Genomic DNA, 14,996 nt, shown 5'->3' with positions numbered 1-14,996 from the left:
TGGCCACTCAAACGCATCTTTAAGGACACATGTGATGTGCAACATAACTATCCGTGTTTTTTTTCCAATTGGCCTATTTTTTACTGGGTTTTTACACTCATGGTATTTACATGAGAACAAATAAACAATGGTGTTTGAGGATCACTGTATGTCATATACATGAAGTGAACCCTTATGATTCAGCCATGGCTTGGTTTAATCACATTTTCATTCTATGATCTTAAATCATCATTCCTCAACTGAACTAATTATTACAAACACAGCATTCTGTAGAACTGAATGTGCCTATTGAGCTGAATTTGTCACAGTGATGAAACTTCATACCTGTTTTTCATTTATTGTCTGTTTTCTTTGTAAAGCTATTCTGACACAATTTGCCTTGTAAAATATGCTACAAAAATAAAAGTTACTTGACTTGACAGAATGCCATGTCATCTGCCAAAACTCTATTTGGGTCTGAAAAGATTTATCTTTCACATTTCTGGTGAGAAATGAAAACAATGAGTCTTTGAAAAGACTCTCTGAACTCTATGAAGTTGGCTCCTTTAAACCGTTGCCTAACCACAGGCGTATCACCAAGGAGTCAGTCAACTCCCAAAATCAGATGAGTGTACTTGGAGAAGCAGCTGACTCACCGTCTGTGCAAAAACAGAGACTCTTGGGCCCTCACGGCCAGTTTGTGTTCCTGCACTGAGACATGCACAAAATGTTAACAAGGAAGCGAGCACTCCAAAACAAATCTCGCCTGACATTTGAATTAATTCTCCAGGCTCACTGTAAGATGAGACTCAGGGGAGAGACGTGAACGAGCATGTGCATAAGGGAGATGACCTCATCAGGAGGTGAGTTGCCATGGAGACAAAGTAGGAGGGAAATTACCTCTGCACAGATCCAAAGGTCAGCCCTACTCCTGACTCGACGCTAGCAAGCACTTCAAAGTGTTTCGCTAAACCTTGACACCATGTGACTCGATGTTAGAGAAGTGCGCTCGGGATTTCAGCATCCATCATTTGGATGAGTCAAAGGAACAAACAGCACCCGCAGTGTCTGCTCAAAGACTGTTCTTCTATCAGCCCTCAGGTAGCATGACTTTATACCTGCTCTCTGCTGTAGAGAGATTGATGTGGGCTGCTAATTTACAGTCAATAGCACTAATGCACAATCATGTTGCCACTGTAAAAGCATGTTTGTTTGAAAGCATAAATTAAAACTACTTTAAAGGGTCTGATAGGCCAATTCTAAGATGCATCAAACTTATTTTTACCCCAAAACAAAGAATGAAAAGCAACTTAAAATATATAAGGGCCTGTAGTGAGATTTACTGTACTTTTTCATTAAGAAATGTCATCCACACGCCATTTTTTATATTATTTATTTTTCATTAATTCATTTTCCTTTGGCTTAGCCCCTTATTTAGGCTCACCACAGTGGAACTTACAGCCCATTTCTTTGGACTGTGGGAGAAACCGGAGCACCAAAGGAAACCCACGCAAATACGAGGAAAACGTGTTCAAACTCCACACAGAAATGCCTCCTGACCCAGCTGGGACTCGAACCAGCTGTGAGGCAACAGTTTTAACTACTGAGCCACCATGCTGCACTATTACTTATTTCCATATCATAGTATTTAACAAGAAAATAGATGTAATTTCGCAATTTCAACAGTTACTTTAACTAAATTTAAGAAGTAAATCAGGGTTTAATTACATTTTTAACATAATATTTTATGACTGACAAGTTGAGATAAATTCATTTGATTCAACTAAAAATTTTAAGGGAGAGATCATTTTTACAAGTAATTTAATGTCGCTTAACACTCAAATGTGATATTCTAAAAACTACTATTATAAAATACTACATACTAAAAACGCTGCTACAAGTAATCTTTATCACATCTCTTTTTTCATAGTGTACATCAGGGGTGTCCAAACTCTATCCTGGAGGGCCAGTGTCCTGCATAGTTTAGCTCCAACTTTCTTCAACACCACCTGGAAGTTTCCGGCATTCTAATGCTGAGTTCAGACTGCATGATTTTCAAAGTAGTCGTGTCACAGATGTTTTCACACTGCATGACTATCTGGGCTAGCGTTTTGTCGCTGCTTTGTTTACACTGCAAGATGGTATTTTCAGTCAAAACTAATTTCAAACGCCATGATTTGAATCGCAGACAGCTCCAGATATTTAGCATGCCAAATATCTCACGGGCATCGGCGACTCGTTGGCGATTCTTTCAGATCGCTTCTTTGATAGTTCATACTGTGTAATTGTTACTTGCGTGAACAAGCATCAATTTGCCTGTGATTTCAGCCATTTGTCTGCGATTTCTCAAAACCTGTCATGGCTAAAATCATGCAGTCTGAACTTGCTATTAGAAAGAGATTGACTAAATAGTTCAGGTGTGTTTAATTGGGGTTGAAACTAAAATACGCAGGACACCGGCCCACCAGGACTGTGTTTGGACACTGCTGGTGTACATTATGATGCCTATATTAACTTGAAATTGAAATTAATTGTTTTGTGTTCTTGGCATACTGACAACTGAAAAATATATTGATGGAATGCTTTTACAAAGTAAGAGGGGTGTGAGACATCAGCACAAAATAGAAAATCATTTCAGAGATGGAGTAAGTAATTATTTTTATATGGAAACTGAACAAGGTGGCGTTGTGACTCAAAGGTTAGAACTGTCACATCACAGCATGAAGGTCACTGGTTCGAGTCCCGGCTGGGCTGGTTGGCATTTCTGTGTGGAGTTTGCATATTCTCCCCGTGTTTGTGTAGGTTTCCTCTAGATGCTCCGGTTTCCTCCACAGTCCAAAGACATGCCGTATATTAAATTGGCTGTAGTGTATGAGTGTGTGCAAATGCTAGTGTGTATGGGTGTTTCCCAGAAAGGCATCTACTGCTTACAACATATGCTGGAATAATTGGCAGTTCATTCCGCTGTCACAACCCATAATAAATAAGGGATTAGGCTAAAGGAGAATGAATGAATGAATGAAAGTGAATATAATCCCTTTTTTAAAAAGTAAAAAATAACAGTGGAATAAGATGAAACACATTTACATCCAAGAACAATTCACAAATACACAAACAACTTAAATGTGTGTGACTATAAACAGAAAGAAGAAGTTACATGTGTGTCAGTATATTAGTTCTAAAGAACTACTCCTAGATAAGACAACAACACAATACTTATTCATTCAATCAGTCATTCATTCTTTTGGCTTAGACTATTATTTATTAGGGGTCTCCACAGCGGAATGAGCCACCAATTATTCAAGCATATGTTTTACACAGCGGATGCCTGGATGCTCTTACAGCCACAACCCAGTACGGGGAAACATCCATACACACTCATTCACACACACAAACACACACACACACACACACACACACACACACACATACACTATGGCCAATTTAGTCTCTTCAATTCACCTATAGCACATGTCTTTGAACTGTGGGGGAAACCAGAGCACCCCGAAAAAAACCCACGCAAACACAGAGAACATACAAACTTCACCCAGAAATGCCAACTGGCCCAGTCGGAACTTGAACTAGCAACCTATTTGCTGCTTGGCGACAGTGCCAACCACTGAGCCACCGTGCAGCCCCAACGCAATACTATATTACTAAATAGATTTTAAAAATGCCTTTCTAACTTAGATTTTTTGTCTCGATTCTAGTCCAAATATCTAAAACTTCTTAAATCAAGAAGCATTTTCTAGACAAGCAAAACATATTGTCTTATTTTGAGAAATAGCAAACCAAAAGTAAGTGAGTTTTTCCTTAAAACTAGCAAAAAAATTTGCCAGTGAGGTAATTAAAACTTGTTTTAAGGAAAAACTCACTTTTGTGGCATTTAATTTATTAAAATTAAGAATACTATAACGTGCATCCCTGTATGAAAACTCACAACCACAGACGAGGTGTTTGAGGTAGTGCTGAAAAAAGCACCACTAAAAATCTCACATTGGAGTAGCTTTTTCAAGTATGAACAGCAACATTATGCACTACAGCCTAAAAAGCATAACATGACTTCTTAAAAACAGTTGCATGTATAAGCATAGACTGCAAATATAATGTTGCATCCCAGGTAAATTCCCCTAATTATAAGGATAATGTATTTTTACTTACAGTGATTACATAAGGTATTTTCAGTATTCATTCACTGCTTATGCTCCACTCTTTGTTCGCTGTTCATGTGAACCTGCTCCTCTGCAGCCACAGAAAGCTGAAGTAAGAGGAACCCAGACAGAAGCACACCCACACAGCTCTGCAGCGCCAGAGCCCTTCCCTTATCACAGGTCTGAGGACAGCTCTTCGTTTGTGGCTGACTGCGGTCTGCCGGCGGAGGGACAGAACGAGAACTTTACTGTCAGTGCATTGTGCAAACACGCAATACACTCTGAAACATGATGATAACTCAGAAACCTGCAGGAATAGAGAAGCTGTGCTAATAGACTGAGCAGGAGAGAGCGGGAAATCTGTGCCGCTTCTTTGAAACATGCCCTTATGGAAAGGAGAACTTAGATAACACCTATATACCTAAATAAGTGAAACTGAAATTGGAAGAGCCTGTCTACAAGTTAAATCTTGGGAGATTGCTTGAATGATTTACACTGCAAAGATTAATGAAAATGAGGAAAATAAATCAACTGACAAATGCACAACCTTGCAAACTTTTCCACTGACAAGCTGTAAAAAGTTTTAGATTTTAATGCAATTGTTTTTTTATGTTTTTTTTATTTTATTTTTTACATTTTGAAATGATAATAAAACTTTTAATAATAAAATTCCTATATTTATAATCAAAGTTGTCATATGTTAAGTCACATAAAACAAATGTGGGCAAATAGTTTGTTGAATATCTTTCATTTTTGGCCAAATAATTTACATTTACAAAAATGTACATTCACCTGCCACAGAACATTAGGAAGGCAAAAGACTTTATATCTTACCATATAAAAACACACACATTTTACAAACTAAAATATTAAAATATATTGACATTATTTAATATATTAATGATAATTAAATACATTTTACATAGAAATCCTAATTGTACTACTTAGTATTGAAATTTCTTGTTTAAAGGTATCGTGAACTCCTTTAAAATGTGCAATTTTTATTCAATTTTTGACATAAATCTTAACTGAAAAACGAGCAGAGGGTGGGACATAGAGTAGCTCCTCCCCTTTTAAAAATGCCAATAGCCAATAGCATTTTTTTGTTTCATCACAGCTCTGTCAGTTAGAGTGGTTGAGCTCAAGCGCGCACTCAAAAAAATGAATTTTGGCTTTTGTTGGTCCAAAGAATATAACTATGTTTAAATTAAACAATTTGCTTATGTTTGTGTACTAAAAATAAAAGTGTTATGTTGGAAAAAATTAGAAAAAGTAAGTTTTCACATTTAAACAGCTTGCTTAATTAACATGAATGAAAGGGAGTTGTGTTGCTTCTGCAGTACTGCATTTTGGTCAATAGGTGGAGTAATATCTGCACATGCGCAGTTTCAAAACAACACAGGAAGTAAGAAGATTCAAACCACAACGATCACTCTCAGCTCGGCGCCATATTATGGGAATCAAAAGATGAAGATTACAGTACAAATTGAGAACGTGCACAGAAAGCTTTTCTTAATGTGGACGCAGGTGAGATTTTTTTTTACTTTGTATGTATTCATACTGAGGCTGTGACAACATTTGAATCACTAATGAACTTCCTTGTAATACTATGTTGTGTTTGTGTATAGTACTGTTATGAAATTGTCATGTTTCCTGTGTCTTTTTCACATTAAAGGCAGATTAATTTCTAGTTTTTTTGCATTCCTGTGAAATTTTATACTTGGTATATATTAACCCCAAAATAAAGTTGCAAACGTTGGTAGTAAGAAATAGTCTAATTTTAAATGAGTGTCAAGCAGTTTGTCAAGTTTTAATGCCAGTTTTTATAACTAATATAATATTAATTAAAAGGTGGTGTTGGCACAAGCATATGTGACGCTTAAGTAGGATGACATCTAGCATGATGACATATTTAATGTAAGCTTATTTGTTTGGTCATCTAACACATTTAAACTTTTAAGTTTAGTAGTTTGCAGTTTTTTTTTTTCATTTTTATTATTATAAATATATTATTCTAAATGCTATATATTTTATTATTACAAATCTTTGCTCACTCGCATCTTTTTTCTCCCTCAGGTTTACAGCTCAGCCTCTGTCCCATATCTGGCTGAGGAGACTGTGGATAATCCAGGTACTATGCCTTTAGATGCCTAGACACGCATTAAAATGATGTACAGTAAAAATTACTAGTAATTTTATCTACTAATTATTTAGTAAAATACTAATTGTCATTTCATGTCGTTTAGAACATCACCAGTGGAAAAAAAGGTGTGAATGCATCCTCAAAGCCCTTGTGAGGGAGTACACAGTAAGCCATTTACTTTTTACTTTTTTTTTTACATTTTGCTTTTTCCTCTTAAACTATTTCCTCCTTTCACCTTTGATCTGTTGGTAAACTTTTTATTTTTTTACTTGACATTTTTAGGATGCTGGACATGATGAAGCACAAACCTTGATGTGCAACACCACCTTATGAATCTACAGTAGTTACATTAACATTTATCAGACTCTTTTGTCTAAAGTGACTTACAATTGAGGACACATTCAGCAAATCAACAAGAAGAGGCAATACACCCAAGATGTGCTAATTATACAAAAAATTGTTAAGAATGCTTCTACATGGGGTTTGTCAAGCCCACTCACCTGTGTGAAGCAGACTTCATGCACAATGTTTTTTTTTGTGTGTGTGTGTGTGTGTGTGTGTGTGTGTGTGTGTGTGTGTGTGTGTTTGTTTTTTTAGATATAGGGAGTGGTTGTAAGAAAGTGTCTGGTGCAAATGTGCAGAAATGGTGCCCAGAGAGATGAATGTGTCTAGCTATTGCATGTTCTGTGATAGTTGGTCTAATTTATGATGTAATGCTGATTGTGTTACATTGCTTTAAAGTGGTAATCTTTCTTTGAACAACTGAAGAGTTATCTGCTTTTTCAGTGTAAAGAAAGTACAGCATAGTTTACAAAAGAAGACTTAATTTTTCTAAGTATATTTTTGTAACTCATTTAATGGCAGAATATTATTTTTAAATGTTTTTTGTAATATATGAAAAGTAATTTGAAAAGTGTATTTTATGATGTTTTTGTAAGCTTATTTTTGTAAATCATTTATTGTTTTTAATTTACTTCATACTTGTATTAATATTAATTTAATAGTATATTGTACATACAGTATTTAACTTATTGTATTAAGTGAAGATACAGATGGATTTTGATAATCATTTTATTGCTGGAAAATTTGTAAAACTGTTAAAATGCTATTGAATAAACTTAATGAAACAGAAACTGTTTTTTTATTTGGTTAAACATAACAATATAAATTTTAGAATAACTGAACTTAAATAACTACATTGATTAAAGCTAAATTATGAATGTTACATTGATTGAACTAAACAACAATACATTACCTTTATGTAACTAACTTAAGTTCACTAAAATAAATATTCTTTCTTAAAGGTAACTTAACTCAGTTACGTGGAACGAGTGGACAAAAAAAAGTTAATTAACGCCAACATGTCATTTTTTTGAGTGCGTCAAACAAAAAACAAATGCGAAGCGTTCTGAGGGGGCCAGGACATGTCAGATACTAAAGAGCATTTGATTGGTCAAGATTTATGAAAAACTGAAGTATGAGGTGACGTGAAAATAAAACGTTGATCCAATCGTCAATACAAGCTTTACATGTCTCTATTTCTTTTATATCTTCTAAATGCAAGTTTTGTCACTGTTTTGGAATACACTAGCTTATGGCTCTTTTCCACTGAGTGGTACGGTACGGTATGGGCCTAGACTATTTGCCCATTTCCACTGTTAAAAGGTACCAAAAAGTGAACTGTACCATACCACTTTTTGGGTACCTTTTCCAAAGGGTACCTAGCACACCAAAGGGTACCAAAAGGCAACTGAACGCTTTTGGTTTTCAGAGAAATATCATTAGCGTGTGCACAAGCCAGAAGAATGAAAACAAAGAAACCGCCATTTTTAAATACACAGCCGAGACACTACACCGTAACAATATATACATATAATAATGAGCCATGGTCAACCAGAGTTCAAACAGACCTTGTTGTCGTCTTGATTAATAGTCACAAAGCCAAAAAGAAGAACAGAACCTGCCAAGTGTCCTGTTGTCACCTGAAAGTGCGAGTGGTTCGGCACTTTCTCTAGAGAGCTTGTGTGTGCTTACCACGCGTCTATAGTTGAAATAGCAGACCTGAGCTGATGATAATGATGTGTATGTGATTATTGAAGTGCTTCTGCGACTTTCAGAAATGGACAAATGTCATAGTGAAGCGTGAAAAAATAAAAAGCCTTAAAAAAGCAAAGGAGCAAATGATTCTTTCATCAACCTAAAACATGAACAAACTGCCATGTTTAGTTATTATCGTCGCCTTTTGGACTATTATGATCTCAGAATGACGGAATGACTTTTAAAGTTAACGTTGTGTGGTGAAGAATAAAGATGAGAGGTTTGTACTGACAGTATGTGGTTTGTATCGTTTATGAACCCAAATAAGGCCTAAATGTATGTTTTGGGTATTTTTTATTTGTTATTGGTAACATTTCACACAAGCCTGATAAAGGTGACCTGTACCATACCATACTGTACTGTACCACCCAGTGGAAACGAAGCATTATAGATACCCATGAAGACTAACATACTGATACAAACATTGTTAATTATAAGCAAAAACTGACAATAACAGCAAATATATTTCACTGTAAACAATGAGTCATTTATGTATGATCATGTGACTAAAAATGACATCGTTTTGTTTCCTAAATTTAGGCGGTTGATGCATATTTTTCATTGACGCATTTTACCCCACGCTCCTCAACCTAGCCAGTTTGCTCACACCCGAACTAGTGCACTAATGTAACAGAGGACACAAAGCAATGTCTGCAGGAGTTTTAATGAGCTTGATAGAAGCGAACTACATCGCGGCACCGTCGTTAGACAAAGCCTGGCTGCAGAAAATGAGAGAACATAAAAAACGATTTATTCGAAGCCATTTGGAGAAGCTAAACCCTGATAATATCACTACTTTCTCTCATCTTTTGAGACACAGAGGACGACCGCGTGAGGACAGAGAGAGAAAGAGAGAAAAATCAATCAAGAGCACAGTGTGAGTAAACACTTCAGGGTGGCACAGCCGCAGATGAAAGCGCTATGGACAAGTCACGTCTGCCAACCCTGAACCAGCTAGACACACATACGCAATGAAAATGTGCTGCGAAACGAGAAAATGCATCTCCTCTGAAGAAAGGCACAAGCTGTCTTCACTCCAGCTTCAAGTCAAAACAGAGAGAGAGAGAGAGAGAGAGAGAGAGAGATGATGTGGGTGAAAGACTGCAGTATTAGGGCTCCAATTATGACAAACTGTAAGTGTTGATTGTTGCTCATCATTCACAGTTTAAGTCAATTACCGATTTTTCATTAAAATTCTCAATGTGTGGCCATCTGCATTAAATAAGATTTAAATGGATAGTTTACCCAAAAAATTAATTTTACTCACAATTTATTCACCTACTAGGTGCTTTCAAACCTTCATGAGTTTCTTTTTTTCTTAATCAAGATTATCAATAAGAGTAAGGCTGCACAATATATCATTTGAGCATCAATATCAGTGTGTTTATCCACAATAGCCACATCGCAGGATTAGATTATTTATTAAAGAGTAAAAGATAACATTATTTTTATTTCTAAATAATTTATACAGTGATGATACCATGTTATTTTATATTTCACTGTTCAATTTCTGCACCTGAATGCTGTGAATGCACTTTACAGAAACCTTAAAGTGCTGTTTATTTCACGTATCTTTCCTCTGTTCTATTTATGTCTATATGCTTGTATTTTATTATGGTTTATGCAAACGCACTGCATAGAAAAAAATAATTAAATCTTTCCAAATAGAGCTATTCGATTCATCTAGTGAAATTATAATAATATCACAATAATATATATAGCAGATTTTTCCAAGATCATGCAGCTCTAATTTAAAAAAAATAAATTAAAAAAAACTATGAAAGTCAGTGGCTACAGATTTTTAACATTCCTCAAAAATATCATTTTTCCAGCAGTGAAAACCTTTATGAGTTTGATGATCACAAGGAAAACTAAAGGTTGGGAAAAATTTTTGGAAACCAGTAGCCATTGACATCAAGTGTAAAAAGAAAAAAACTATTAAAGCCAGCAGCTACAGGTTTTCAACATTCTTCAAAATATCCTTATTTTAGATTGTGTATTTATATAGTGTATGTGTATAGATAATCATGATCCACTAACATGATGCAACAGCAACCACACGACAACGGCATCAGTGCGCTCACCACACACCAGCTATAAGTGGAATGGAGAGACAGTGATAGAGCCAATTTAGTGGATGGGGATTATTGGGAAGCCGTGATTGGCGAGGGAATTTGGCTAGGACACCAGGGTTACACCCCTAATCTTTACAATAAGTGCCATGGTTTAATGTCTCATCTGAAAGACAGCGCTTACTGACAGTAAAGTGTTCATTTCACTATACCTGGGCATTAGGACACACACAGACTGCAGGTTGAGCACCCTCTGATGGCTTCACTAACATCACTTCCAACACAAACCTAGTTTTCCCATGTGGTCTACCATCTAGGTAATGACCAGGCACAGCCCTGCTTAGCCTCAGTAAGTAAACGGTCTTGGGCTGTATGGTAATAAATCTCTTTTTTTAACCACTTAAAGGAAATTCAAGGTTTGTGGGTGAGTAAATAGCTATGTTTCCATCCACCTTTTTTGCGCATTTTGGAATATCACATTAAAAAATGCCTAATGGAAATGCCAAGATGCACATAAATTTTGAAAATCTGCATACAAAAAATGTAAGCTCACAACTGAATAGGATAAACCTTTTATCCTATAAGAAAAAATGTGCATAAACTACAATGGAAAAATGTACTGAATAAATTTCAGAATGCACATCAAAAAAGTCATGTGATTTTGTTTTAACGGATAATGTGACAACAAAAATGGGTGCGTGTGACAGCATTAATGAATAAACCAGAGAGCTGAGAACATTTGACAACATCTGCAATGTTTGGTCATTACAATTCCTAAGCCAAAGTCCATCGTCAAAGTCCCAGTCTTAAAAACAAAACAAAAAAAGTCCCAGTCTTAAGCATCTGTGCTACCAATAAGATGTCTCATGCCTCTAAAAGCCACTGTGCATTCACTGTGTTTCATCATCTTTATATAATTATATATTATGTAAGGGAAAAAAAGGCCTACTGTGGCTTCTAATGCAGCACATTGCATTTTTTATTTTGATATTTGGTGCCAATTTATCAGGAAGTGATTTTGTTCTCTTTGACTCACTGGATGAAAACGGTGCTTTATTTGCAAATCTTATATACAATAAACCAGTTTTGCGTATAAATATATATACATTTTCTTTTCATGGAAACTGACAGCTGAAAGAGTTTTCATTTTTGGATGAACTGTGCCTTTAAATGGGGCAGCCAGGCATAATCATAATCCAGAAGGCTGACTGACTTAACAGATTACAAACATTTAATATACATGCATCACAGTGTGATAGGAAGCTTGCGCTCAGAGTCATGAGGGCACTCAGGATTGTTTTCTAAGGCTGTGGATTAAAGGTAATAAAGTTGCAATTAATGCTCATAGCCACTGTTTTGCCTCCTAAGACCTCAATATATCAATTGGATCAGGACGACAAACCCGGGTAAAAAGTGTAAACAAAATATAAACATGGTGGATTTGTGAGATCAACCATCAAGAGGCTTTGGTAAAGTTGTTTGAATGACTATTACTCAATATCTAGCCATATACAAAATATTTAAATCCTGTTTTCCATCTTATATTTAATCTGCAACAACAATGCGACATTAAAGATGTGTTTAGACCTTAACTTCTGATTGCATGATTATCCAAAGACCTGAACAGGTAGGTAATACATATATGAAAGAAATGTGAATGATGTGTCTGACAGAGGATGATGTAACTAAGCAACATAAGGTCCATTAATGTGTAAGTTGTATGACCAAAAGCTAGTAAACTCTTCTGTCACACACTCAAAAGATTTTAGGAACAGGGAAAGAGCATGGCAAAAGAAAACTCAGTGCTTTACTTTGTTGGTTACTTGTTCAAACAGATTAGGAAGATAAAATATCTACTTTTTCCATTTCAACACATACAAAAAATACAAACACCATAAAGCAAACACTGCTTTAGAAATTTGTCAGCAGTCGATCATTAGCAACTGCCTTTTCATAAATGCACAGTGTTCAAAGTCTGCAAACTCCTCTGAAGCCATGAACCCGAAGAACATGCAACAGAAACGCATTATGAATTCAATTTGCAGCACTCATTTAATTGAATCATAGCCTTTTGAAGTTTAATATAATAATAGGCTGCTTTATCCCTTCTCTGTTGATTGCCTTTTTTCTATGCCACAATTAAAGAGATGTTTGTTATAAAAACACAACACGTAAATGTGATGAAAACACAGGCCTAAATTGTCCCTAAATTATGTTCAAAATACTTTATTGCTGTTTTTTACAAGGATGATCAAGTGCATAAATGGTCAACTTCACATTGGCTCTTAAAGCACAATGAAAAATAAAACTGTTATTCATTTTAAAACATGATCTTAAAAACCGAAAACAACAGAAAAACACGAGAATATGCTCATCCGGTTATAATGAATGAAGCATAATTATAAACTCATTTTTTAAATAATAGATCCTGCAGTTCAGAGTGAGCTCATTGAATGTCCACAAACAGGGCTTTGGACTCTTGTCTAGCGAATCAATCTCTTATTTAAAGAGAGTTGTTGATAAAACAAGTGATATAGTGAATACTGGCTGTTACACTGTCTAGCAATGGAAATAAAGTTGAACTGGAAATAAAGTAAGCTTTGTGTGTCAGGGGACGATTCTTCGGCATTCGTTTTCAAGTGCTTCCACAAATAGAAGCATAAAACATTTAACGTGTAGACCAGACTGCTTACAACTCCTTCAAAATGACTCACCGTATTCATGCTGTAATAATTAAAAGAACGCTATTGGTTCTAACAGTCAATTTAAGCACTTGTTTAAATTGACTCTATTGAATTAGACAATATTACAATATACAGCACATATTCTATTATAACAAAAAATGTACATTTCCTTATGAATATTTCAGATTATAATGTCATTATGATGTTGGGTAGTTGAGATTCATTATAAATGTCATTAATATAATTCATTTGGAATATGTGAATCCCACAATCATGCTCGGATCCACTGCAAATCATTCGGTCTGAGATTGCCTGAATGAGGTGGTCTCGACTTGATTGAAATGAACTCTGGAGTGGATCGTTTGTAATGAGGAAGCAAAGCGATACAACGAACTAATGAACCAGGCTATATCACAGTGTATTATGGATATGTAATATCTATATATGGCCATATGAAAAGAGAGTTATGCATAGGGCGGGATGTAATTCCTACCAGTAAATGTGCGTTTCATGTCCAATACGCGAGTGAAAGCATGCTGAAAAATTACCAAGAGCTGTTTATTCTTAAGGAAAATTTACAGAAATTACCATCTGATAATTTTTCCATATTTTAATCTTATAATGTTTTGTATTAGTCTTATTGTTGTGTTCATTTCTGCACTGATACCTCGAAAGAAAGATCAACATTGATCTGCATGATCTGACTGCAGTCTCATCTGTTATTCCTCTCTATAAATTGAGCCTATTATGCATTTTTTAATAGATTAATTCAATAGATGGATTTTTACAAGACTTGACAACTGAAATGAGGCTATGTATGAGAACGTATTACAATTTTCATTTAGTGACGATGTCTGTGGATGTCAAAATGAAACTGCACATTTTTTCTCATGAATAAAAATAATAAAACATTTAAAACACACATACACACACAAATACAACAAACACACTATATATATATATATATTTTTTTTTTTTTTTTTTTTTTTTTTTTTTTTTACATCACAATTGTTACATCACAGATTTAAATAAAAGTTATGCTGAATAAAAAGTGTATGAATACAATAATGTTTGGCTATTGACACAATATTTAATATATGTTGCACAGAAATAGCTATTAACTTCTCTTTTTTAGATAGGGCCAGTGAAAATCTTGTTTTTTTTAGCAGACAAACATCCTTGTGGGTGCAATGGAATGTTTAAAACATCTGGTCACAATAAATGATAATGTTTGTATCTTTTATAAAGAATACAATATATTCAATGAAGACTATGCAGTGTTAGTTATTCAATATTTACACCTAAAAACTGTAAAAGCTATAATACACTTTTAACCTTGCTATATTGTATTTATCTGTGCTAGTAATTGACTTGTTTTACATTATTCCAGACTCACTCCCTTACAAAATCACCCCCAACCAATCCAAATTGAAGAATTCTTTCCATTTAAAGCTGTTTAAGTCATCTGGTGAAATTGTATTCACATTGCAACATATAGCACAGAAATACAAAATATACAATGTCTGATTTATCGCACAGCCATAATATTAACAGATACCAATAAGGTGCAACCATTTTGCATCCCTGCCTGTAAAAATGTACTTATTCTTTATAAACTTGCTGTAAACCCTATAAATAAAGGCCTTTAACACACCAGAACAGAAGAAAATGCTTTGAATGGACACTTTTTTTTATACTTTCTCTATTAATTCTGCATCCCGAGCACCACTTAAACAACAAAATCTTCACATTGCATCATTACTTTTCGATCTAAAGTCTTCAGGGGTGTTCGCATACCTGCAATCCTTTTTTGCAAGTAACTGCATCGCTCTGCTAAGCATCTTGCTGTAAATTAGGTGCAAACTGGCTG

At 35.1% G+C, this 14,996-nt stretch overlaps 1 protein-coding gene and 1 non-coding gene across 4 annotated transcripts in view; one reads left to right on the top strand and one right to left on the bottom strand.

The window, feature by feature from the left end:
* galnt1 (UDP-N-acetyl-alpha-D-galactosamine:polypeptide N-acetylgalactosaminyltransferase 1) overlaps positions 1-14,996 on the bottom strand; it is a 237,148-nt gene that overhangs the window by 204,556 nt on the left and 17,596 nt on the right. Inside the window, exon 2 of one of the 2 annotated variants that reach the window (XM_073926065.1) lies at positions 4,141-4,347. The exons of the other annotated variant lie outside the window; for it this stretch is intronic. The gene's annotated coding sequence lies outside the window, so the exon portion shown is untranslated. The remainder of the gene's footprint in view (positions 1-4,140; positions 4,348-14,996) is intronic. 2 annotated transcript variants of the gene reach the window in all.
* LOC100333085 (uncharacterized) lies at positions 5,529-7,406 on the top strand. 2 transcript variants are annotated; one of them, XR_012392118.1, is made up of 5 exons: positions 5,529-5,657; positions 5,982-6,047; positions 6,207-6,261; positions 6,377-6,438; positions 6,556-7,406. It is a non-coding gene; the product is annotated as an uncharacterized protein (transcript). The 2 variants fall into 2 exon arrangements; XR_001796114.4 differs by lacking the exon at positions 5,982-6,047.

Source organism: Danio rerio, chromosome 16, assembly GCF_049306965.1.
Source record: "Danio rerio strain Tuebingen ecotype United States chromosome 16, GRCz12tu, whole genome shotgun sequence".
Classification (NCBI taxonomy): Eukaryota; Metazoa; Chordata; class Actinopteri; order Cypriniformes; family Danionidae; genus Danio; species Danio rerio.
This window is presented reverse-complemented; position numbering and strand designations above follow the sequence as displayed.